Source organism: Sminthopsis crassicaudata, chromosome 6, assembly GCF_048593235.1.
Source record: "Sminthopsis crassicaudata isolate SCR6 chromosome 6, ASM4859323v1, whole genome shotgun sequence".
In the NCBI taxonomy this organism is placed as follows: domain Eukaryota; kingdom Metazoa; phylum Chordata; class Mammalia; order Dasyuromorphia; family Dasyuridae; genus Sminthopsis; species Sminthopsis crassicaudata.
This window is the reverse complement of record NC_133622.1, coordinates 189733857-189758809: the sequence shown is the minus strand read 5'-3', so window position 1 is coordinate 189758809 and position 24953 is coordinate 189733857. Positions and strand designations below refer to the sequence as shown.

The window sequence follows — 24953 nt, the reverse complement described above, 5'->3', positions numbered from 1 at the left end:
TCTTCTCTAGCCCCAGCTTCTACCTCATTAGAATGTCAGCTCCTTGAGGACAGGGATTTTTTCCTTTTTGCTTGGATTTGTACCATCAGCACTTAGCCCAAGTGCCTCTCACATATTAAGTGCTTCATACATAAGAGTTGCCTGCCATTTAGGGGAGTCATAACAGCTGTTGTAAGTATTTGGAGGGCTGTCATGTGGAAAACAGAGAGGTGACTGTTCTATTTGGCCCAAGAAAATCAAACTAAGAGAAATGGGCTCGACATCAGGAAAAACTTCCCGACAATAATGGCTGTCTAAAAGTAGAATGGGTTCCTTCAGGAGGCTGTGGGCTGGCCTTCCTTTGCTGTAACTGAGAGTGGAAAGCCTCTTTCAGGGATGTCGTAGAGAGAACACAACAGCTTCTCTGGTCCTTTGCACTCTGAGGTTCTGCAATTCATTCCGAAAATAAGGAGCTTGCTCCAAATATTCTACTCCCAAGATCCTCTGGGAGAGCAAAAAACGGTAGGAGAAGGGTAGGAGATCATACCAGCGTTAGCAAAGACCCAGAAGCAAAAAAAAAAAAAAAAAAAAAAAAAAAAAAAAAGTACTTTTAGGAAAATCAATTCAACTCAACACATATTCATTAAAGAATGACATGAGCTTGGCAGTTGTGCTAACTAGGCACTGAAAGCACGGGGATTTCAAGGCAGAATACATTGCCTGCAGTTTCAGCTCCATTATTTGTGATCTTGGACAAGTCCCTTTCCCTCTCTCTGTTTCCCGGCAGCTTTCTCATTTCCTTCAAAGAGTGAGTTGTGCATTTGTGCAATTTTCAGAACAGCTGTGAAGTTCCTGGAGACAGCATGAATGGTCGTGGAGAGGGATGAGGAGACATTCCAGATGTTGGGATCAAAAGGCTGGTTTTCTCACTTTCCAGACTTTTATCAAAAGGCACACATCTGGATTGCTGTTTATAACAGGTGATGCTTACATTCTTAAGTTGCTTTTAACTTTTCCAAAACATGTCATCTCATTATGTGGAGACACAACACAGGCGTAAAAAGAGACCTGGGTCTGAATCCTAGAGGCAAATGGCACTGTGGAAATTTCAAGTGCTGGATTGGGAGTCAGGGAATCTGGGTTCAAATCCTGACTCTACGACTCCCTATGTGATTTTGAGTAAGTCTTTTAAGGCTCTCCAGCTCTCAGTTTCTTCATCTGTAAAAATGAAGGATTTGTTCTGCATATCCCGTAAGGCCTGGTCTTCCAGCTCAAAGTCTATAATCCTATTACTTGTAGCAAGTCACTGTGGGAGCCAGTGTTATTTTCAGCTCTTCTGGACACAGGATATATTATGGGTTTATAGCTTTTTCTTGGGCCCATGCCAAGTGATCTACAGATTGTAATGACGCAAAAACAAAGCCTCCATATCTGTAGCATCTTTAAACTTATAAAAGCAATCTTATGAAATATGTATCATGTCCATTTGACAGATAAGGAATCCAGTGGAGGACTGGAATCTGAAACAACTGACCCCAAGCCCAGTGTTCTTTGCACCATAACTCAAGAAAGCTTGACCAGATGCCCGGCTACCCTCCAAATAATTTCCAGTTTCCTGCCTCTGAACTATTTCCCTGGAACTGCCTCCAGGTCAACCTAGTATAATTTTCCCCATCTATAAAGCTCACTCCCAAATGTTTCTCTGGACCACTATTCCCATCCCAGCTGATTTGATTTCTCAGAATTCCCATAACACCTTGTTCATCCCTCTCTAATGCAGTTATCATAGAATATATATTTTTAAAATCTTCGACCTGACCACTGAACTGAATTTCATGCTTAAATCCAGAGTGGAATTTTTATTTCAAGTTTACCATGTGTAAAAAGAAGGGAAAAGAACCATAATCTGTTTCCTTGATTGAAAGACTCCACTCAGATTTTTTTACATGGATAATTTAAACCCACCCCTCACTGGTTAATGTCACAAGAATTTCTGAGAGTTGGAGAATATAGGAAGGATGACAGTGGGAAAGAATTTTTTTTAATAACAGAAAGAAAAAAAAAAGACTTCCCTCCCCAAACAATACTCCAGAAATGTCTGGTCACATGACATTTACTCTCATCACTTTGGAAGACTGGTGGCTGGAAGGGGTCTTCTTGAGAGCTGGTACTGCACTTTGCTCCGGCTTAGGGTTTGGTCCTTAGGATTATAGATTCTGAGATGAAAGGGGCCTTGAATAGCATTTAGCCCAGTGCTCTCAATTTAGAGATGAGGAAAACAAGACTCAGAAAAGATAAGTTACTGTCCAGGATCACACAGACAGAAAGAAGTGTCAGAGATGAGATTCCATTTGGTGAGGCAGAAATTGGCACCGTTTTCATGATGAGGAAACTGAGATTCTGAAAAAGAAATGAGCTTGCCCAAAGTCACCCAGTTAATATCAGAACAGAGCTTTGAAGCCAGGTATCCCAGCAGCCTGTGGTTGGTTGTTTTTTTTCCCCAATTTTACAACACAGAGACCAGGTCTAGAACTGATCTGGAATCTTAGAGGTCCATTTTCCAGAGAAGGAAACCGAGACCCAGAAAATGGCCTGATTTCCTGCAGGTCACACAGTGGCAGGGCAGGGCTACATGAAGCGGGTCCTCTGCCTACAGCAAAGCCAGGGCTCCTTCCCCCTGGAATTCTGTGGCCAGGCATCCCAGGCAGATGGAGTGTTTACCTAAGACTATGGGGACCAGATTCCTGACTGGGGAAGCATCTTTAATGAGGGGGGGAGAGGGACCGGCCGGGCGGGGGAGGTGTATTTAGAAGGGGAGAAGGCTGACAATTTTAATTATCACTAAAACCTTGGGCCCATTCAAAGGCGGGCCTAATCCCCCTGCTCGGTCCCCGGGGCCCGCCGGGCGTTGATTAAACTCTCCCCCCTCCCAGACACACACACAGACACACCCGGAGCTTGGGAACCCCAGGCCTCTTTCTCTGCCGGTGTCACCAGCCTGCCCCGGGTCTTGTGGTTCTCACATTACGGACTGTGAACTCTCCCAGTCCCTGGCAGCGGGGCCCAATTAAAGCAAGCAATTGATTAAACAAGCCAATCAGGGTAATTAGTTTAATCAGACTCCCTCAGGGGAGCTGGGGACTGAACAGTTCATAAAATGTCCCCAAAGAATAGACCAGGAGGCTCTTTAGGGTCCTTTGGCCTGTGGGTAATTAGAACTCACTTGTGGAGTCCCCAGGAAAAGGGGAGAAAAAAGATGGGGAGGGGGCAGGGAGTGAGGGGAGGGGGAAAGAAAGAAAGACTAGGACACAAGAAGGCCCGGAATCTGGACGGTGTGGACGAGAGAAAGGAAAGAAAAGATTTCCCAGTCAGAGAATGATGTCTGCGAGCTACACAGAAAACCCCGAAGGATTGTGGGGTAAACAAGAGATGGGGGGAGGGCACAGCTCTGTGGGGAGGGGCATCCAAAGGTCTCCCTGAGGAGCCTTGCACAGGGCCTGGCCCAAGGAGGCAGGCAAATGGGGAGCCCCAGCCTGGCTTTAAGCGGCAAGCCGTGTGCTGGAGTAGGTGGTGTGCCTGGGGGGGAATCAAGGGCCCTGGGGAGGAATCTTGGCTTTGCTGCTAATTAGCGGAGTAAGCTCAGAGAGGTGCTTTGAGTCTCAATACCCTGTCTATAAAAAGAAGGGGTGGAATCAGAGCAGGAGCAAGAAGCCTTTTCCATTTAGAGGAGGGAGCATGGATGTAAACTTGGATAAGGGGGGAGGGAAATATATATATATATATAATTTCAATGGGATTGATTTTCTTTGTAATCCTATGCATTTTGTTCCCTGCATTTAAAACAATTCTAAAAAGAGGGCTTCATTGACAAAGGGGTCTATAACACACAAAAAAGATTGAGCAGCCCTGAATTAGATGATCTTGAAAGATCCCTTCAGTCTCAGAACTTTCGTGATGTAATTGCTATACAATTCACCTCTAGACTTAGCAATGAAGTGTGAAGGAAAAGGTGATAAAATGGATAGAGTGCTGGCCTGGAGTCAGGAAGGCCTGAGTTCAAATGTTGCTGCAGTGGATGCAGACACTTATTAGCTGCCTGATCATGGGCAAGTTGTTTCACCCTGTTTACCTCAGTTTCCTCATCTATAAAATGAGGTGGAGAAGGAAAATCCCTTACGGGATTTTGACCAAGAAAACCCCAAATAGGATTGTGGGTGAGATGACTGAACACCAACAACATAAGCAAGAATGTAATTGGAAAGTCTTAGATCATCTCCCTTTGAGGGGGGAGAGTGAGGGTGGGGAGAAGGAGAAGAAGTAGAAGAGATATGTAAACATGGAGAGAGGGAAAGAAGGAGAGAGAGGGGGAGAGAAGAAAGAGAGAGGAAGAGAGGGGGAGAAGAGAGGAGAGGAAAGAGAGAGAGAGACAGAGACAAAAAGAGAGAAGGAGGAAAAGGAGGAAGAGGAGGAGGAAGAAAAGGAGGAAAAGGAGGAAGAGGAGGAGGAGGAAGAAGAGAAGATGATGAAGAAGAAGAAGAACAAGAACAAGAAGAAGAAGAAAGAACAAGAAGAAGAAGAAAGAAGAATAAAGAAGAACAAGAAGAAGAAGAAAGAAAAACAAGAAGAAGAATAATAAAGAACAAGAAGAAGAAGAACAAGAAGAAGAAGAACAAGAACAAGAAGAAAAGATGAGAGAGACAGAGATTATTCATGCTTCTTTGGACAGTGTATATAATAAGCCGATAGGTTCTGAAGTCTCTGTTCTGAATAGAGTGGTATGGACATTAAGTGATTTATTTGGTAACTCAGAGACCTTTTGAACTGACTTCCAGCTTTGGAGCTGGTTCCTTATAAACAGCCAACCAGATAAATGAGGCAGACTTGTATCTTTTCTCCTTCTCCCATTTCCTTCCATAGTGTCCAATGCACCCAACTATTCATGAGATCATAGGATGTGAACATTTATAGCTGCAAAAGAGATTAGAGATTGTCTGATGTAGCACTCGCAATTTACAGATGCAAAACTGAACCTTGAACAAGGGAAGGATTCATTCAAAGTTACCGAGGTCACAAGAAGCAGACCTGGGATCATCTGAAATCAGGACCTCCAGCCCCAAATTCAGGGCTCTTTCTGCAACATTGCAAAAAAAAATTTGACCTCAACTTACCTTAATTGTCCAAGGAGACCACACAGAGAGTATGAGTTGGAACCAGGAGGAAAATGTCTAGTCTCCTTACTGCCCTGTCCCCATGTGGGTGGATGTGATTGCCAGAAACATCTAAGGTATGGTGGGCTTGGGGTGGGAAGGGAAGCAGATTGAGGGTCTGCTTTGATGATCGGGAGTTGCTGGGCTGGAACCCACTCCAGAATCTGTTCGGCCAAAAATTGCAAACCTTCTCATGACCACCAGTTTTGCAGGGAGTTGGGCCGAGAGTCAAAAAAACACCCTGGCTGATTTATGACTCTGAGGATGGGGAGGGAAAGGAGGTGGAAGCCGAGCAGGCCTGTGGTTTGCTGCCCCTGGTTTTGACCTGAAATTCTCCAAAAGGAGGTGTTTTCCAGTGTGGGTCACTGTCAATGGGAGAAGAGAGGCAGAGGGGCTTGTTCCAAAGGGAATTTCCAAGGAAGAAGCAAAGAACCAGGGGTGGGACCCTCATCTGTTAATATGTTGTATTCCACTTGAGAAAATGAAAGTCCCTTGAGGGGAAGATTTGTTTCCTTTTACTTTTTTTCCCCCTACATATTCCCAGTACATAGCACAGTGCCTTGATTATAGTAAATGTTTAATAAATGCTTATTAAATTGGATTAGGTTTTTGACCCAAACTCTGACTTCTTGAAGATTTTGTAAGTTATTCAGAAGCTGCCAGGTGAAATCACAGTTAATAGGATGATAATAATAATAATAATAATAATAATAATAATAATACTTATATTTCAAGCTAGCTCTTGAAATATTATAGTTTAATAAAGATTGGTTGCTACCTGCTTACTGCCCTATAACTTCTTTCTTGGGTTTTCAGGGCCTTGTGACATCAGGATATTCAATTAATAATAATAATAAATTGCATAAAGACAGTATAAAGCAGAAGTTTTTAACCTGAAATCTGTGGATTGGATTTTTAGTTTATATTTTGTAAATTGTACTTAAACAGTTTCCTTTGTAATCCAGTGAATTTTGTTTTATGCATTTAAAAGCATCATTGTAGGAAAGGGGTCCATGTACTCCAGCATACTTCCACAGCAGTCCCCATGATATGGGAGAAAATTAAGGATTTGTCACTGTTCTGCCACTAAGTTGCTCTAGTATGACCTTGGAAAAGAGCTGTCCAAAATGATGACCTCCTTGAAAAATAATGAGTCCATCACTTGAACTTTTAAAGGAGAGTCTGCATAATACATTTTAGGGATACTATAGAGTCAAATTCTGCTCAAATTTAATCTGGACCGAGATGCTTTCTAACTTGGAGATTTGATGGTTTTATAAGTCATATCCTGTCAAAGAGTCTCAGTTTGCTCCTCTCTAAAATGGTAAGTTTTGATCATAGCTAGTATCCCTCCCAGCTCTGACATTTTTGTGACTTCATGTTACTAGGAACCAAAAATAGCTGTTCTGGGAGTTTTCCTCCCATTCCTCATAAGCAGGAGCAGCCCTGCCCTTTCTCCTCCTGGCCATGATTGGATCCAGACTTCATTCTTGCTCCTCCTACTAAGGTGGCTCCCAGATGTGAACAAGGCACTGGAGGAGGACAGTCAGTCGCCTGGCTATGTGGCTTCTCCAGAGCTTCAGTCTCTGGGGCAGGGGGAGGGTTGCTTAGTGCGTGCTCGTGGTTTTGCTGTTGCCTCTGGGTCTGGAACATGGTTAGGGATTGGCAGGCGGTATCACCCACCCCTCTTTTTATAAAGCACATCTCTCCCTATTTCAGCTAATTATTCGTGGTCTGTCCTGGGTGCTGGAAGAGAGCAGCAGCTCTGGGGAGGGGGGACCCCTGAGAACCACGGAATTACAGAATGATGAAATCATGGAACCGCTAAAACCTAGAACCAAAACAAATGAGAAAACATACCTCTCTTCTTTTGGTAGAGACATGGTGGGCTGCAGAGCAGAATGAGGCTTATGCTGCATTAGACATGGTCAATGGCTCAGTTTGCTTTGCTGAATTAATTGCACTTCTTGGTCATCGAGAAGAGTTCTATATGAGAGGAATATTTAGTAGGAGATGACATCAGTGGAAATCAAAAGTGCATGCCTGAAAAACATGCACAGATGCTCGTACAGCTAAAGTACCATAATCACCGAAATGCAGAATCACCTCAATATAAATATAATAATAAAGAACCCCAAAGATCAGGAGCAGAACACACCTTGGAGTATTATGCTACCATTGGCAAGAACCTTAGAAGTGGTGATCTAACTTGAACTCCTTGATTTATAGAGGAAGAAAGGATACATATTGAGACATAGAGAAGAAGAAAGGATGCATATTGAAACATAGAGAAGAAGAAAGGATGCATATTGAAACATAGAGAGGAAGGAAGGATAAATATCAAGAAATTGAGAGGAAGAAAAGATATATATCGAGATATAGAATGGAAGAAAAGATGCATAACAAGAAATTGAGAGGAGAAAAGGATGTATATCAAGATCTAGAAGGGAAGAAAAGACGTATGTAAAAATAAACAAAGAAAAGATGCATATCAAGATATAGAGGGGAAGGAAGGATGCGTATTGAGACAAAAAGAGGAAAAAGAGTGAATATTAAGAAATTGAGAAGAAGAAAGGATGTATATCGAGATGTCGAAGGAAAGAAAGGATGCATATCTAGATATAGAAGGGAAAGAAGGATGTATATTGATGTTATGTTAAACTATAGACATCGCTTCCCCTCTCCAATTTATTGTTCATATACAGTATCGAAGATATATAAGTACTGATGGGAAAGTGCTATGGACAAATCCATTCTGCTACACATAGTCATCTGAAAAATAAAAATTTAAATCCATTTTGTTTTTTTCCTGGGTTATTAGATGGAATCCTCTGAATCATTATGGATCTATTTAGAAAGTTTTCCAATGTGCTGGGACCTGCTGTAACTAGCACCATATGATCCAGAATCAGGAGCATTTAAAGGCTCTCATCTTATCTTTGGAATCTTTTTTTTCCACTTGAACTATGAGCTGAATCTCTTCTTTGACAATAGCAAATATTTTTGACGAGCACTCATTTCCTTGAGTTATGGTTCAGTTAATATGAATGATCAGATGCATTAGTCAACATTAATTTATATTAATGATATGATTGTAGGATGTATTTAAAAAGACATGGTGTTAGATAATATACATATGAAGTGTTTACCCCAAATTGTAAACTAATGATGATGATTTGAGAGAATGCTCCAAATTATAAATAAGAGAAATACAAACAAAAACAATTCTGAGATTTAACCTTACACCCAGCAGTCAGGCAAAGATAGCAAAAAGTAAGAATAATCAGTTTTGAAAAGGTTGTGAAGAGACAGGCACACTAATACATTGTTGGTGGAGGCTGTGAATTGATTCAACCATTTTGGAAAATAGTTTAGAGATACAGGAAGAGAAATATTAATATTTCCATTCCATTCTCCTCAGAGATTCCACTGGTAGGCATAAAGCATAAAGTGGTCATTGACAAAAAAAGAAAGATTACTAATAGTAATTTTATATGTGGTAACAAAGAATTGGAGAAAAGTAGATATCCATCAGTTGGGGAGTGGCTAAGCAAGTTGCTATGCATAAATATAATAGAGCATTTCTGAGCTGATTATAATTAGCCACAATAATATAATAATTATTATAATCAATGCAAAGAAGCTTGGGAAGACATATGAAATGATACAAAATGAAGTGAGCAGAAACAGAAAAATAATATGCACGACGACTGTAATAATGTCAATGGTTAAAAAACAACAAACAACAGAAACTGAACATTGCCAAAATTGTAGTAACCAAACTCGGTTCCAAATATGAGATATGAGAATAGATCTACACACCACTTCTTTAAATATATGGGGAACTATGGATGTGAAGCACTGTATACATCAGCCTTTTTTGATGGGGTAGTTAGGTTTTTTTGCTTTTTTCCTTCTTTTCTTTATTATAAGGGATACCTTTCTGGGAGAGAATGAGGGGAGAGATACAGGGAAAATGTATATGATATAATAAATATATAGTATATATAATAATATGTGATATAAAAATAAAAGCTGTCAATAAAAATTTATTTTAAAATGAAGGCAAAATTTCCTTCACAGGCTAAATGTACACTATTTCAAAGTCCGTTTCTTTTGGTTCAGCAAAACAACTGTTTGGACATGTATACATATATTGTATTTAATTTATACTTTAACATATTGAACATGTATTGGTCAACCTGCCATCTGGGGGGGAAGGGGAACGAGGGGAAAAATTGGAACAAATGGTTTAGCAATTGTCAATGTTGTAAAATTATCCATGCATATATCTGGTAAATAAAAACTATTTTAAAAAATGAAGGCAAAGTGTCTAAAATGAAGTAGATTTCAGTCCTGCATCTCCTGCTCTGGTCAGACCACAGCTAAGTATTATGCTCAATTCTGAACACCACCTTTAAGGAAAGAGTATATCCTGAGGAGAGTGAGCAGAATGGATAGGGGACTTGAGACCATGTAATATAAAAAAGAGCTAGATGAAATAAGAATGTTTAGCCTGGAGAAAAGATATCTTGTATTCTTGTATGAGGGACTATCTTTAAGCATCTGAAAGGATGGGAAGGAAGGAAAGAAAGAAGGAAGGAAGGAAGGAAGGAAGGAAGGAAGGAAGGAAGGAAGGAAGGAAGGAAGGAAGGAAGGAAGGAAGGAAGGGAGGGAGGGAAAGGAAGGGAGAAATGGAAGGAGGGAGGAGGAGAGAAAGAAGGAAGGAAGAAGGGATCAAGAGAGGGAGGGAGAAAACAAGCACTTATTAAGCACCTACTTTGTGCCAGCTGCTATACTAAACTCTTTACAAATATATAATTTGAAACAACACCCTTATAAAGTAGGTGTTATTATTATCTCCACTGAGGAAACTAAGAAAGATGAGAATTAAATGATTTGCCTGGAGCTAGTACTATATCTGAAGCCAGATTGGTCTTCCTATCTCCAGGCTCCATGTTCTACCCATCTTACCAGCTAGCTGCCTCAAGGGGAAGCAATATTAAATTTGTTTGGCTTGGACTCAAGAGGCAAATCTAGATGCAACTGAGGATGAGGGCAAAGATACAAAGAAGCAGATTTCAATTTAAACAGAACTGTCCCACAAGGGAAGTGACTGCCCTCACAAGTATTGAACTTCCTGCCATCTCCTGTCATCCATAGAGGTGACTCTTGTACTGGAAGAGATAGTGGATTAAATACCTTCCTATCTGACTCAAGGTCAGAATTAGAATGTGGGGGTGATGGGGATTTGGTTATTGAAACAAAGTCTTTCTGATTCAGATAGGTTTTTTAGAGTAATAGATCACTCTCTTCCTTGAAAGTCTCTTTGAAGAATCAAAAAACAAGCAGAGAGATGAGAAAAAAGTGCTGGTTTCAAAACCAGGGAAATTTAGGACTTGGTAGTCTAATCACTTCAAATCAATTTTTAAAAAATTAATTAACTAACTAAGTTTCAAATACACATTGCTTTATGAATCACATTGGGAAAGAAAAGTCAGAATAAGAAGGAAAAACCGTGGGAAAGGGGAAAAAACAACAACAACAGAAAATGAAGTGAACATAGCATGTGTTGATTTACATTCAATCTCCATTGCTCTTTTTCTGGATGCAAATGGAGTTTTTCATCCAGTTTATTGGGTTTGCCTTGAATCACTGAACCACTGAGAAGAATCAAGTCTTTCATAATTGATCATCGCACATTTTTGCTTTTATTGTGTACAATGTATTCCTGGTTCTGCTTGTTTAGCTCATCATCAGTTCATGTACATCTTTTCAGGACTTTCTAAAATCAGCTTGTTCATCATTTTTTATAGAACAATAATATTCTATTACTGTCATGTACCACAACTTGTTCAGCCATTCTCCAATTGATGGGCATCTACTAAATTTCCAATTATTTACTACCACAAAAAGAACTGCTACAAACATTTTGCACATGTGGGTCCTTTCCCCTCCTTAATGGTTTCCTTGGATACTGACCCAGTAGTGACACTACTGGTTCAAAGGATATGCACAGTTTGATAGCCCTTTGGGCATAATTCCAAATTGTTCTCCAGAATGGATGCATCAGTTCACAATTCTACTAACAATGCATTAGTTTCCCACTTTTCCCATATCCCCTCCAACATTTATCATTATCTTTCCCTAACATTTTAGCCAATCTTAGATGTGTGAAATGATACCTTAGAGTTTTAATTTGCATTTCTTTAATCAATAGTGATTTAGAGCATTTTTCATATGATTTAGATGGTCTTAATTTCATCATCTAAAAAATGTCTGCTTATATCCTTTGACCATTTATCAATTGGAGAATGGCTTGAATTCTTATAAAGTTGACATTGTTCTTTATATATTTTGGAAATGAGACCTTAATCAGAAACACTGACTTTGAAAATTCCCCCCCCCAGATTTATATTTCCCTTTTAATCTTGTTTCTGCTGGTTTTGTTTATGCAAAAACTTTTTAATTTAATGTAATCAAAGTTGTCCATTTTGCATTTCATAATGTTCTCTAGATCTTCTTTGGTCATTAATTCCTCCTTTCTCCAAAGTTCTGATAGGTAAATTACCCCTTGCTCTCCTAACTTGCTTATGATATCACTCTTTATGCACAAATTTTGACTTTATTTTGGTATATAGTAGGAAATGTGGGTCTATGTTGAGTTTCTAACATTTTATTTTCCAGTTTTCCCAGCAATTCTTGTGAAATACTGAGTTCTTATCCCAGAAGCTGGAGACTGGGGGTTTATCAAATACTAGATTACTATAGTCACTGATTATTGTGCCATGTGTATCTAACCTATTCCACTGATCCACCATTCTATTTCTTGGATGGTACCGAATGGTTTTGATGACTCCTGTTTTATAATATAGTTTTAGGTCTAGTACTGCTAAGTCACCATCTTTTCTATTTTTTTTATTCATCAATTCTCTTGATATTCTTGACCTTTTGTTCTTCCAGATGAATTATATTATTACTTTTTCTAGCTGTCTAAGATAATTTTTGGCAGTTTGATTGGCAGTCACTTCAAATCTTAAGCCTCAGTTTCCCATCTTGTAAAATGGGTTACAATAACATTGCCCCCCTACCTGCTGTATAGGATTGCGGGCTGAAAGTGCCATTAATGATATGAGAGATTTCCAGAATAGGGCCAGTAAAGCTCTTTGCACACGTGGTGGATTAGTATAAGCTCTGAGAGGCTCCTTGAGCAGAGCAGCTGAGTTGTGTGTGACTCTAGGGAAGAAATCCGAGGCTGTCCCCAGTGGGATGTTAAAAACCATCCCTATAGGAGAGTCACATTGTACTCACCTTTTCACACCCTGAACCCAGCCAGCCAGAACCAGCTGTTTGACTTCAAGAACACCAGGATTATTTTCATTCAGGGAATCACTGGCTTTCTAGGCAGGGCTGTCCCTTCCTAAAGAGGGAGGGGGGCTTATTGGGAAGTTTGGCAGCTGGATGTCAACCCTGAACTTGAAGCTTGATATTTATAACAGATTCCCCCTTCACTCACTAAAATGATTTTCCTGAAGTACAGATTCAATCATGTCACACACACTCACCTACTCTAGCCCTCACCCCCTGCCACTACTCAATAAACTTCTGTAGTTCCCTATTGCTTCCAGAATCAAACACAAAATGTTTTATTTAGCATTCAAAGTCCTTCTTAAATCAATCCCCTTCTACCTTTTCAGTCTTCTCATATACATATATATTCTTCCATCTGGTGACACTGAGCTTTTGGCTCTCGTATAATCAAGACACTTCATCTCATTACACCCAGAGAAGGAACACTGGGAAATGAGTGTAAACTGTTTGCACTATTACCTTTCTACCCAGGTTACTTTTACCTTCTGAATCCAATTCTTCCGGTGCAACAAGAAATTCATTTCTGCGCACATATATTGTATCTAGGATATACTATAACACATTTAACATGCATGGGACTGCCTGCCATCTAGGGGAAGGGGTGGAGGGAAGGAAGGGGAAAATCGGAACAGAAGGGAGTGCAAGGGAAAATGTAAAAAATTATCTATGCATATGTACTGTCAAAAAATTATAATTATAAAATTTTTTAAAAATAATTTTTTAAAGAGGAAAAAAAGGACACTTCCTCTCTTGGCTCTTGGCATTCTTATTTATTTTTTCCTATTTATCCCATCTTTACTGTTATTGGGGAATTTCCTAACCTTCAGAGAAATTAAGTAGGTTCAGACAGTGAGTCTGAGTCAGGGTTTGAACCCATTCAGATCTCCCTAGATCCTAAATTCAACCCTCTCATCATCTGTTCTTTAGATTGTAAGCTCTTTAAAGTTAGTAACTATCTTTTGCTTCATTTTGTATCCCCAGAACTAAGCACAGTATCTGGCATGTAAGTGTTTGATACATTTTTTTTGGCTGACTGACACTATGGCTACTGCCTCTACCTCCCAACTTGTATCCTTCTGAAATTCTTTTCTTGAGAGAGACAAGGAAGGGAGAAAGATACAGCAATAAACAGCTTTGAATATTTATTTGCGTGTTGTCTTGCCATTAGATGGTCAGCTTCATGAGTTCAAGAACTATCTTTTATCTCTTTTTGTATCCCCAGAACTTGGCACAGTGCCTGGCACATAGTAGGTACTTAATAAATGTTTATTGATTGAAAACATGGGCAGCTTATCCAGACAGCTCACCCACAATATAAGAATTTTTCAGATAGTTGAGGATTTGAGCCTTTTAGAGCCAAAGGTTTATATTTCAGAAGTAAGAATTGCATACACACATGTGACATATACATACACACACATACGTGAATGTGAAGGAGAATGAAAGGAGTATTGTGTTTGAGTCCAAAGACCTCCGTTCACATTGCAATTCTACTGTTTATCACCTGAGTGATCCTAACACAGTCCCTTCCTGCTTGGGGTCTCAGTTTCCTTATCTGTAAAATGAGAGACTTAGAATAAATTATTTCAAAGGTCCTTTCCAGATCTAGATTCTATTTTCCTCATATCAGCTCAGAAAGGGAGACAGAGCAAGTATCATAATATCCATTTACCTTTACATAGGAGGAAATTGGAACTCAGAGAGGAAAAATAATTAGCCAAGATTCTGAGCAAGGACTCAAATCCAGATTTTTTGAACCCGATGTCCTTTCTACCATGCTAAAAATTGTTGCCGACTTCTCCAGTGAAATTCGTTGAACATAACTTAACCATTATCTCTAGGTCACCAGGTTTAGTGGATAAAATGAGGCTCCAAGTGAGAACCTCTGCATCTAACATTAGAAGCCTACACAGAGAATATTGAAAAATCACATACATACACAAAACAAGACAGTTACGTGGCTCAACAGAAGAGATATGAGAAAACAATTCTCATCCCCTTTATTGGAGATCAAAGGTCCTCAAGTGTTACACAGTACACAATTTTTTCAATGTATTAATCATTTATGATGATTTCTCCCCAACTTTTAAAAGATACTATTTGTAAATGGAATGGCTCTTAGGGAGAAAAAGCAAACGATGATATGATGGGAAAGCCAAGAATAATTCAAAAAACAATAAAAACTTATTCAAAAAATCATATATAGACACCATATTTAGACCATCTTTAGACTGTATTTAGACACTATTTGTCTCTTCAAAAACTTTTTGACCTTGCTTTCTTCCCCTTTTGAAGATGGAGCCTTATAGATAAGACTATTGGATAAGTGAGCTCTAGTTAACTGAGATATTACACTGTAAGTGTATGAGAATGTGACAGAGTGATGAGAATTGCAGGAAAATGAAGATGGAAGGGATCTAGTAAAAGTTAGTGAGAGATTGATAGTTTTATTCTACTTGGTGTTTGCCCCATCAAATCTAGAGTTCTGACTTTAGTTGAGCAAATGTAGAGGAAGGCAATCTAGGATAGTGGGAGTTCAGGGGCCATTGCAGAGTAGATTGGGTGGAAAGAAGTGTTTTAGCCAGGCAAGAAGACTTTATTCGAAGTAAGAGTCTTTTTTAAGTACTAAGAGCTCACATTTCCAAAGCATTTTAGAAAGTATTGTCCCCTTCATAAGCCTTTGAAATAGTTATCTCCATTTCACGGAAGAGGAAACTAAGGGTCTCAAGAGAGGAGTGTGATCTACTTAAGGCCATACAACAGGTAAAGAGACTAGTTGGGACTTGGCTGAAATGATATACGTGAAACTCTTTACAAAATCTAAAGAGCTATACGAATATTATTATTACTATCATTAATTATTATTATTATACTCACATCTCTTGTCTTCAAATCCACTGAACTCCAGCCAATAACTGAAAGGTTGACATTTTGAAGAGGAGCTAGATTTGCTTTGTTTGTCCCCAGAAAGCAGCAGTAGGACCAGTGGGGGGGTAGAGTTATCAGGGGACATATTTCAAATCCATATAAGGAAGAATTCTGTAGACTAATGCTATCCCATAGTGGAATAGAACGAAAAGGATGAAGGTAACCAAAAATAAAATTCACCAGAAATGAATTGCCTCTTGTCTACATGCAGCCTCACATCTGGCTATGCACTGGAAAATTCTGTCCATCCCCAGATGTTTCCACATATACAGAACTTTGGCAAAGGGACCTGGATGAGGAATTATATAGCCAGACCATCTGGGTGAGGAACTGAAGCCAAAACATCTGGATGATGGACTGAAAACTCCTTCAATTTTCATCTTATAGAATCTTTCATGAGCTCAGAAAATGTCAGAACTTCATGCTAAGCCTTAGGACTTAAAATAATAGAATATCAGAATGTCTGGGAAGGGTCTTAGAACAAGCCCAGAACTCTTTACACTTGCACCTTAAAAAGCATGATGACAAACTGGGATGTCCAGAGGAGGGGGGTGGCTGGGGAGCAGCTATAGAAAAAATCAGTTGGGGATGTTTAACCTGGAGAAGAGAATGGGGGATTGGAAGGGTGTGTGGTCATGATGGCCATCTTTAATTATGTGAGTGACTTTGGTGTGGAGGAGAAGGGTACAGTGTATTTTTCCTAGCCCTCAAAAGGGGAGAGGAGATAGGGTGTTGCCAAAAAGCAGATTTCAGCTTAGCAAAAGGAAGGATTTCCTGTCAGGACTGTCCAAAAGTGGTCCTGGTAACTTCCACAGGTGATGGGCTCTGTTACTGGAGAAGTCCAAGAAGTCATTGGATCACTCACTAAGTTTTAGAGGGGATTTGTGATTCAGGCAGAGTTTGGATTAATGTCCTCTGGGGTGCTTCTCAATCCTGGAAGTCTGTGATTTCAATAATGCAAGGGCTAGGTCAATAGTAAAACAGGATGTGGGGTCAGGATGAAAGTGTTTAATGTGCTGGGGGTTGGGGGAGGATGAATTATGAGGAAATTAGGAACTTTCACAAGACCCTTGGGTTTACTGAGAGAGGAGCAGAAGAGGAGCAACCTAGCATGTGACTGATGAAGAAAAAAGACAGAACCCTTGCCTTGTACCCAAGGGATCTGAGTTCAAATCCCAAGGCTGTCATTTGCTTACTTGATCCTTGAGATTCTGACCAAGTTATTGATCTGCTCTGAATCTCAGTTTCTTATCTCAAAAATGGGTATAAACAACTCTTGTACTGTCATCCTGTCAGGGTCACTGCTGGGGAGGCACCTGCAGCTCGGTAGGATGGAAAAGGGCCCTAGCCCTGGAAGCTGAGGACCAGGATTCAGACATCCCATTCATTAGGTGACCTGGGTCTCAATATCCTCATCTGTTAAGTGAGAGCTTGGACAAGATGGCTTCTAAAATCCCTTCCAGCTCCCCAGAGATGAGATAACACGTGTAGTGCTTTACAAGCCTTAAATTGCCATGTGAAAGCTATTATTGTCATTATTAAAGAGCCCTGTTCCTCTAGGGACCAAAGGATCTCGAGAAATACATAGCTAAGCCTTCTAGGGCCAGGGAAGTAAGGGGTGAGTGATCGAGGAAGAGCTAGCTGCCTGACCTACGAGGCTGGGGTCAGGAGAGATGGATGACTGGAAGGTCCCCGAACCCTAGCAGCTGGAAGACGCAGTTGTATCCTTTCAACTGCTGCCAAGCCCACTGAGAAATGGGAAGCTTGGTTCCTGTAACTGACTACCCCCACATATACTGTACTTTGTCCCCTTCAAATAAAGGTCCAGGGGCTGACTCTGATGGGGGTTGCTGGGCTGATGAAGTGGGACCCCCAAGAAGAAGATGGAAGTACAATAAACCTATGGGGGCTTCAACTTGGGAAACAAGCCATACTGGCTCTTTTCCCCCAGAACGTGGGCAGCTGGAGGGATCTAAGGGAGCTCATTGGTCCACAGTGGAATGTGATGACACCATTAAAAATAATCAGCAGCCTGAGTGAAGTGAGTACAACCAAGAGAACATTGTACACAGCTACAAGAAGATTACGTGATGATCAACTGTGATGGACGTGACTCTTTTCAACAATGAGGTGATTCAGGGCAATTCCAACAGACCCGTGATGGAAAGTGCCATCCACATCCAGAGAGAGAACTATGGAGACTAAATATAGATCAGAGCAAGTATTTTCACCTTTTGTTGTTGTTTCCTTAGGTTTTTTTTTTCCTTTTTTGAGGTTTTTTTTTCCCTTTTGACCTGATTTTTCTTGCACAATATGATAAATATGGAAATATGTTTAAAAGAATTGCACATATGTAACCAAAAAAAATCAGCAGCTTGAACCCTGTCTCAGACATTTACTAGTTATGTGATCCTGGGCAAATTACTTAACTGTTGTCTGCCTCAGTTTCCTCATCCGGGAAATGGAGGTAATAATCACATCTACTTCCCAGGACTGTTGTAAGGCTGATGAGATATTTGTAAAAATACTCTGCAAGCCCATAAGGATTGTTTAAATTCTAGCTATATTTATTATTTATAGCATCTTAAGGCTTACAAAGGACTTAGCCCATAATAGTCCTCCTAGGTAGTACAAGTCCACTTTTTTGGGACTTAGAAGAAAGGGAAACTGAGGATTACTTGGGCAAAGGGACTTACTCAAGGTCACAGGTAATTAGAAGTAGAGCAAGTCTCCTGCTTCAAAACCTATTCTCTTTCTCCTACTCTGTTGCCTCTGATGTTTGGCAGCTGCCCAACTATTCACAAACCACCCTCTCTTGGACATGGATCTGTGATTTCATCAGCTGAATGTAGCAAGAATTAAGTCTTTTGATTGCCTCAGTGGGTTGTTGGGAGGCTTAAATGTGTTAGCATATGTAACACTCGTTGTAAACCTTCTTCTTACTACTAAGAAGAATTCTATTCTTCTTACTACTAAGAAGAATTCTAACATTCTATTTATTACTACTCTATTTTCTTATCTATAAAATGGGAATAAGAACACTTTTTTACCTCCTACCTTGCAGAGTTGTGAAGAAAGCATTTTGTAAAAACTCACACATACTAGCCAAGATTTATGTAGATTTTAAGTTTTGCAAAGTAGTTTACAAATATTATCTCATTTTATCCTCACAACAATCTGGCAGCTAGGTGCTATTATTATCTCTACTTTGCAGGTGAAAAAACTAAGGTACACAGAGCTTAGTCACTGGCCCACAAGTGTCCAAGTCAAGATTTGAACGCAGTCCCTCCTGACTCCAGCCTATTCTCTAACCATTGCACTACCTACCCAGCACCTACATCATGAAGTAATTGAAAAGCCATCTGTTTACTCACAAAAAGACAGACCTATGAACAAACAATAGATAGAAACATTGATTTTATGATAAGAACTAGCTTCTTAAAAATAAGAGATGACACAAAGGAGAATGGGTTTCCTGGAGAATAAAAGGGCTTCCCATCACAAGAGGTCTCCAAGTAAGATGACTTTGTTGTGTGGGGTAATTCCTATCAGGTACAACTTGTCTACGCCATTGGAGATCCTTTCCTATGCTCAGACTCCGGGACTTCATTCCTTAGTCTTAAGGATCACTTCTTCCAATTTTGCTATTTCCAGAACACATCATGCTTACCAGCCCATACTGTGCTAAGACACGTAATAATTTCTTCTCTGGCTTGCTCATTGGGCTCTTGTGTGGATTAAATGAGGTAACGGATGGGAAAATACTTTGTAAACTCCAAAGAGCTTCATAACCTATAAAGTGCTTTGCGAGCTTTGTAAATGAAAGAGCTTTACAAACTGTTAAGCCTTCAATAAAGTCATGTTCACACTGTAAAGCTCTTGGTAAACCATTAAAAAACTGTTTTCACACAGCCTTTTATGATTATTATATGAAATCAAAGTTTAGTCACAATGCAAAATGTTCTTGTGATAAATACAAAGGTAGGAAAAATCTGAACTGTTCAATAAAGGGATAGACTGCTCCTGAAAGTACTGAACTCCCCATCAGTGGAGGGGAGAATAGGACTGGCCAAGAGATAATAATTGAAGGAGGACTAGGAAAAGCTTACTGGGAGAAGTGGCCCTTGAGTTACACCTTGAAGGATAGGAATACCCAGGAGATACCTCCCTGTATCTACTTATAAACAGGAGTCTGGTCTGGCTTCCTAAGTCCCTTAACCTGGGCCAGCAGAAAAAAAAATTGCAAAAGAGAATGAATCATTCACAGCTTTAAAATTTCATGGTTTTTGTTTTTAACTCAACTTTTATCTCCTGCCGAATGTGTAGAGTTGGCAGTTGTGTTGATCCCAGAGGCAGGAGACCCGGAGCCCGCCAGCAGTCCCAACAGAAAACAGTAGTCAGATTTTTGGGCTGTTCCCCAAGTTTCAGAGCCAGAGCTGAAATCACATAGAGAAAGACTAGTATTTTACTACATGTCAGAGCTGGTGAAGGCTTTAGGATATGGAATAGGGGATATTAGAGAATGTCAGCATTTGAAGGGGCCTTTGAGCCTAGAACAGAGAACATCAGTACTTGCAGAGGCTTTTGAGCCCAAAACAGAATGTCAGTGCATGAAGGGGCTTTGGAACCCAGAACAGAGAACACTGGAACAGAGAACAGAAAATGTCTGCATTTGAAGGGCCCTTGGAGCACAGAACAGAGGATGTCAGTGCTTGAAGGGGCTTTAGAGCCTAGAACAGAAAACTTCAATCCTTGAAAAATTCTAAGGGATCTTTAACTCAGGGGTTCTTAATCCATTCTGTACAATGGAGCCCTCTGATATCGTGGGGGATCCCTTTTGTTGCCATGTTTTTAAATGCATAAGATGAAGAAAGAAACTAATTTTATTAAAATACAGTCATAAAATATATTTTAAAAAACTTGTTCACAACCCCCAGGTTAAGAACCCCTAATTTGTCTCACCCTCCTCATTTTATAACTTAGGTGACGAAGAGCCTGAGACTGAAAAGAAAGAAGTCACTGGCACAAGAAGTCATCCATTAAACTAAAATCACAGACTCAAAATTCATAGGCTCAAAGGTCATAAATTTGGAGCTGAAAGTCGCCTTTAAGGCCATCTTTTACAGATGAGAAAACTGAGGCACACAAATATGTAGTGACTTGTTCGGGTTCACATACTGAACCCAGATCTACCTGCCCAAGTAAGCCCAGTGCTTGTTATTTTGATGTTTCTCAGTTAGAAGAAACCTTTTAGAGAGCATAATCCTCTTTACATCCTCAAAAAAAAAGGGTTTCTTATCACCTTTGTGAACTAGAACAGATCATTCAAAGTTTTGGGTTTCCAATTCCTCATCTATAAATGGAAAAGGTTGAACCAAACAGTCTTTAAACTTTCTCCTTGATCTAGATCTTAGGAACAGATGAATATCTTTCACTTTAATACCTTTGGTGACAGGATGTTCCCTACCTTTAGAAACTGCCCATTCCATGGTTGGACAGCTCTGATCTTAAGGAAGTTGCCTTACAGACACATAGGCCTCTCTTCAAATTGCACCTATTGTTCCTAGGTGTACTTTGGGTGCCAAGTTTAATCCATCCCCACCCATCTTACCACCATCCCCACCACCACCATTTGGGAAGGGTCCAGACTTCACTTGTTAGCCATTAATACTTTAGTGGGAATTACAGAATCATCAAATGCCCAAGGTGAAATACACCTCAAACAATTGCTGTCAGTAGACAGGCTCTATGGACATGAATATCTCCTAAGTCAGATTTGCTTCAGAAAATCACTCACGTTATCAAAGAACCTGAAATTTTGTAATTCAAGTTTCTTTTTGAATAGGGACAGGGTAGACTTTGATCTGTTATCAACTGTTAAAAGTTAGTTATCAATTAATAATACATGTTGCTTATGATCCAGCAGTTCAGGATCCTTGCAGGAATAAGGAGTATCTGGAAGGTGGAATCTACTTGAAATAATCAATAGAAAGCACCCAATAAATTTCCTCTTTAGTTCTTCCATTAATTCGAAACCTGAAAAAAGTCACTTCTCCTTAGGTGTGATAACACCTGCAAAAGGCAGCTCCTGAATGGCACTTCCCAAAAGTTCCAGCCCTGACATTCTCTGTTGTTTGTTCCACAGGCCCTTCTGGCATTGTGCAGTTCAACTGAATTCAATAGTTGCCTGATGCCTAGTGTGTGCAAGATAAAAATGATATAGCTCCTGCCCTCTAGGAGATTCTCTTCTACTGGGAAGGATTGCAAGGTAACCTGAAAAAGGTGAAGAAAGCCCAGGAGAGCTTGTCAGAAGAGGTGATTTTCCATCCTCACCACAATCTTGTAAATCTGGCAAAGCAGGAATCATTCCTGCTTAAGAAATGACAAAGCTAAAATTCTGGAAAGGGAAAGGAACTTGACCACAGTCAGAGACTTTGCAGAAACGAGGTGGGAGGATGGGGAGCTGAACCTGGATTCAAACCCAGGACTTCTGATGACACATCCAGTCAAGTTCTGGACATTACCCCCTTCCTATCCTAGGGCTTGGGTTCCTGTATCAACAATCAGGGATCTCACACGGAAATTCTCAGTTAGAATGATATAGAAGACCCTCGGAAAGCAAACAGTCCAAGCCCCTTTCCAAGGTGTGAGCCCCATCTTCCACTTCCAGGCTTTACCTCCCCTCTGCCTGAGTCCCAGCACTGCTGGGGAGCTCCCTACCTATTGCCACCGTCGCTTTCATTTAGCCTCCTTAGGAAATTCTTCCTTCTATTGAAGCAAAGATCGGCCACCCTGTAACCTCGAATCGGTACAATGTCCTTTCCCCCACATCGAGCTCTCTGCTTCCCTGTTTGCATCCTCGTTTTCTGTCACAGTATCCAGTTGGCTCCCAGGTCAATGAGTACGTGCAAAGCCTTCTCCGGGACTAATTGGAATGCAGCTTCCCGGCCAAAAATCATTCTCTGCCCCCCCTCCCGCCCCCATCCATCCTCCTCGATGACTCGGGCACTGTATCACGGCCCTGGCTGAGACAGGAGCGGCTCTGGTTACACCACACGGGGGATTATGTGGAATCCAGTGGCGTGAAGCAAGAACTTACAAGACCCAGAAACCAAATTCTTGCCTGACTTACTAATCCCCAACCTCACTGAAGCAACAGGAGTTACATATATATATATATATATATATATATATAAAGAGAGAGAGAGAGAAGATATACATATATATATACACACACATAATATATATATATACACACATACACATACATGTATATGTATATATATTTATATATTATATATACATATATGTAAATATTCAAGCTGGCAATAGACTGATGCATCATGGGGGGTTTTGGTCTGGTGGCCCTAAGACCCTCATTTGCAGAGAAGAGAATGGAGACTCGGAGGGACAGCTAGGTAGTGCAGTGGATAAAGTACTGATCTTGGACTCAGATCAGATCTGGTCTCAGACACTTGACACTCATTACTGTGTGATCCTGGACAAGTCACTCAATTCTGATTGTGAGGACAGGGGGGAGTGGGAGGGGGAAGGAAAAAGAAAAAGGAGAGAGAGAGAGAGAAGAATGCATCCCCATCGAGGGGAAAGGGCTTGCCCAGCATCCTGTAGCAAGATTTCTTCTCTGGGACTATAGGTCCCCAGGTCATGCATGGGACCCACCTCTCCCTGGCTCCCAGAACAGAGATGCCAGTGCCTGGCCTATCCATAATCATCAGCCTCTGTCCTCTGAACTGAATCAAGTGTCATTTCAACAGCTGTGCCCTGGATTGCTCATCCAGGACCTTCAGGCTCCCTGCTTAGCCCCCACCCTCCGAGAAACCCAAATGCTCTTGAATTAAGTCACAGAATCTTAGTGTTAAAAGGAATGTCAAAAGTCAACTAACCCCATGATCAAATGCCATCTATCCCAACGTGCTTTCCAGTGTAGGGATTTCTCAGCTAATGAGACCATTCAGTCTCTATTTGAAAACTTCCAGGGACAAGGAACTCACTACCTCCAAAGGTAGCCCTTTCCATGTGTGACAGCTCTGACTGGGGCTACCTTGATCTCATATTCAGCTGCTGTCCGCCCTCTTTCCCTTTCTTCGGTTGATCCAGCCCTCTGGTCAATCAAAACAAACACAATCTCTTTCCCTGTGGCTGTCCTTCAGGAATGAATGAGCCCTCCTAAGGAGGCCTCCAAGCTGCGGCTGATTAATGGCTTGTAAGGATATTGCAGGGATGAGTTTTCCTTGTCATGACATCAGTGGAAGGAATTAGGGGTATTCCTCCTGGAGAAGAGGGGCAGCATGGTGGCCTGAAGTCAGGGAAACCTGAGTTCAAATCTAGCCTCAGACACTTACTAGCTGTCTGACAAGTCACTTGACCCTGTTTGGCCTAGTTTCTCATCTGTAAAATAAGCTGGAGAAGGAAATGGTGATCCATTCTAGGATGTTTGCCAAGAAAACCCCAAATGGGGTCACAGAGAGTAAGACACGATGGAACAACACCTGGAGGGGAAAAAAAATTCTTTATTGAGAAGTGCTGGCTATCTCTAAGTGTTTGAAAAGGGTATTAAATAAAAGAATGAGAAGTGTTCTGTTTTGCTTCAGAGGGCAGAAGTGGGAACAATGAGTAGAAGCAAATGCCAACAGAATAGAAAGGAAAATTCCCTCCCAAGGAGAGCCCTCGATGAACGGGCTAGCACAGCAGAGAATAAAACTGCCATTAAGAGCCTTCAGGCTGAGCAAAATTGGATAGGACCTGCTAGCAAAGATATGGAAGGAGAGATCTTCATAAAAGAGGGAAGAGGACCCAAGTGTGCAAAAGTGTTTGTAGCAGCCTTTTTGTGGTGACAAGGAACTGGAAACTGAATGGATGCCCATCAGTTGGGGAATGGCTGAATTCGTTATGGTATAGGAAAGTAGTGGAATAGTCTTGTTCTATGAGAAATGATGAATAGGCTGATTTCAGAAAAGCCTGAAAAGACTTGCACGAATTGATGCTGGGTGAAGTGAGCAGAACCAAGAGAACACTGTACCGGGCAATAGCAAGATTATGTGATGATCAACTGTGATGAACTCGGTTCTTCTCAACATTGCAGTGATTTAAGGCAATTCCATTAAACTTAGGATAGAAAATGTCATCTGAATCCAGAGAGAGAACTATAAAAACTGAGCATAGATCAAAGGGTAGTATTTTCCTCCTTTTTGTTTATTTGTTTGTTTCTTATATATATATATGTATATACATATATATACATATATATATATATATTTTTTCCTTTTGATCTGATTTTTCTTGCACAATGTGACAGATATGGAAATAGGAGGAAGAGAGTACAGGAGGAGGAATAGGGGGAGAGGGAAGAGGAAAGGGAACAGGAGGAGAAAGAAGAAAAGGAGAAGATGAGAAGGAAGAGGAGGAGGAGAGAAAGAAGAAGAGGAGGAGAAGGAGAAGGAAAAAGAG

The 24953-nt window shown here is 40.6% G+C and overlaps 1 long non-coding RNA gene across 1 annotated transcript in view; it reads right to left on the bottom strand.

Annotated features, from left to right (window-relative positions):
• LOC141547002 (uncharacterized) overlaps positions 1 to 22397 on the bottom strand; it is a 50324-nt gene extending 27927 nt beyond the window's left edge. The window contains exons 1-2 of the long non-coding RNA XR_012483489.1: positions 22206 to 22397; positions 7047 to 7172 (exon numbers count right to left, since the gene is read on the bottom strand). This is a non-coding gene — a long non-coding RNA (uncharacterized LOC141547002). The remainder of the gene's footprint in view (positions 1 to 7046; positions 7173 to 22205) is intronic.
• Positions 22398 to 24953: the final 2556 nt, after the last annotated feature.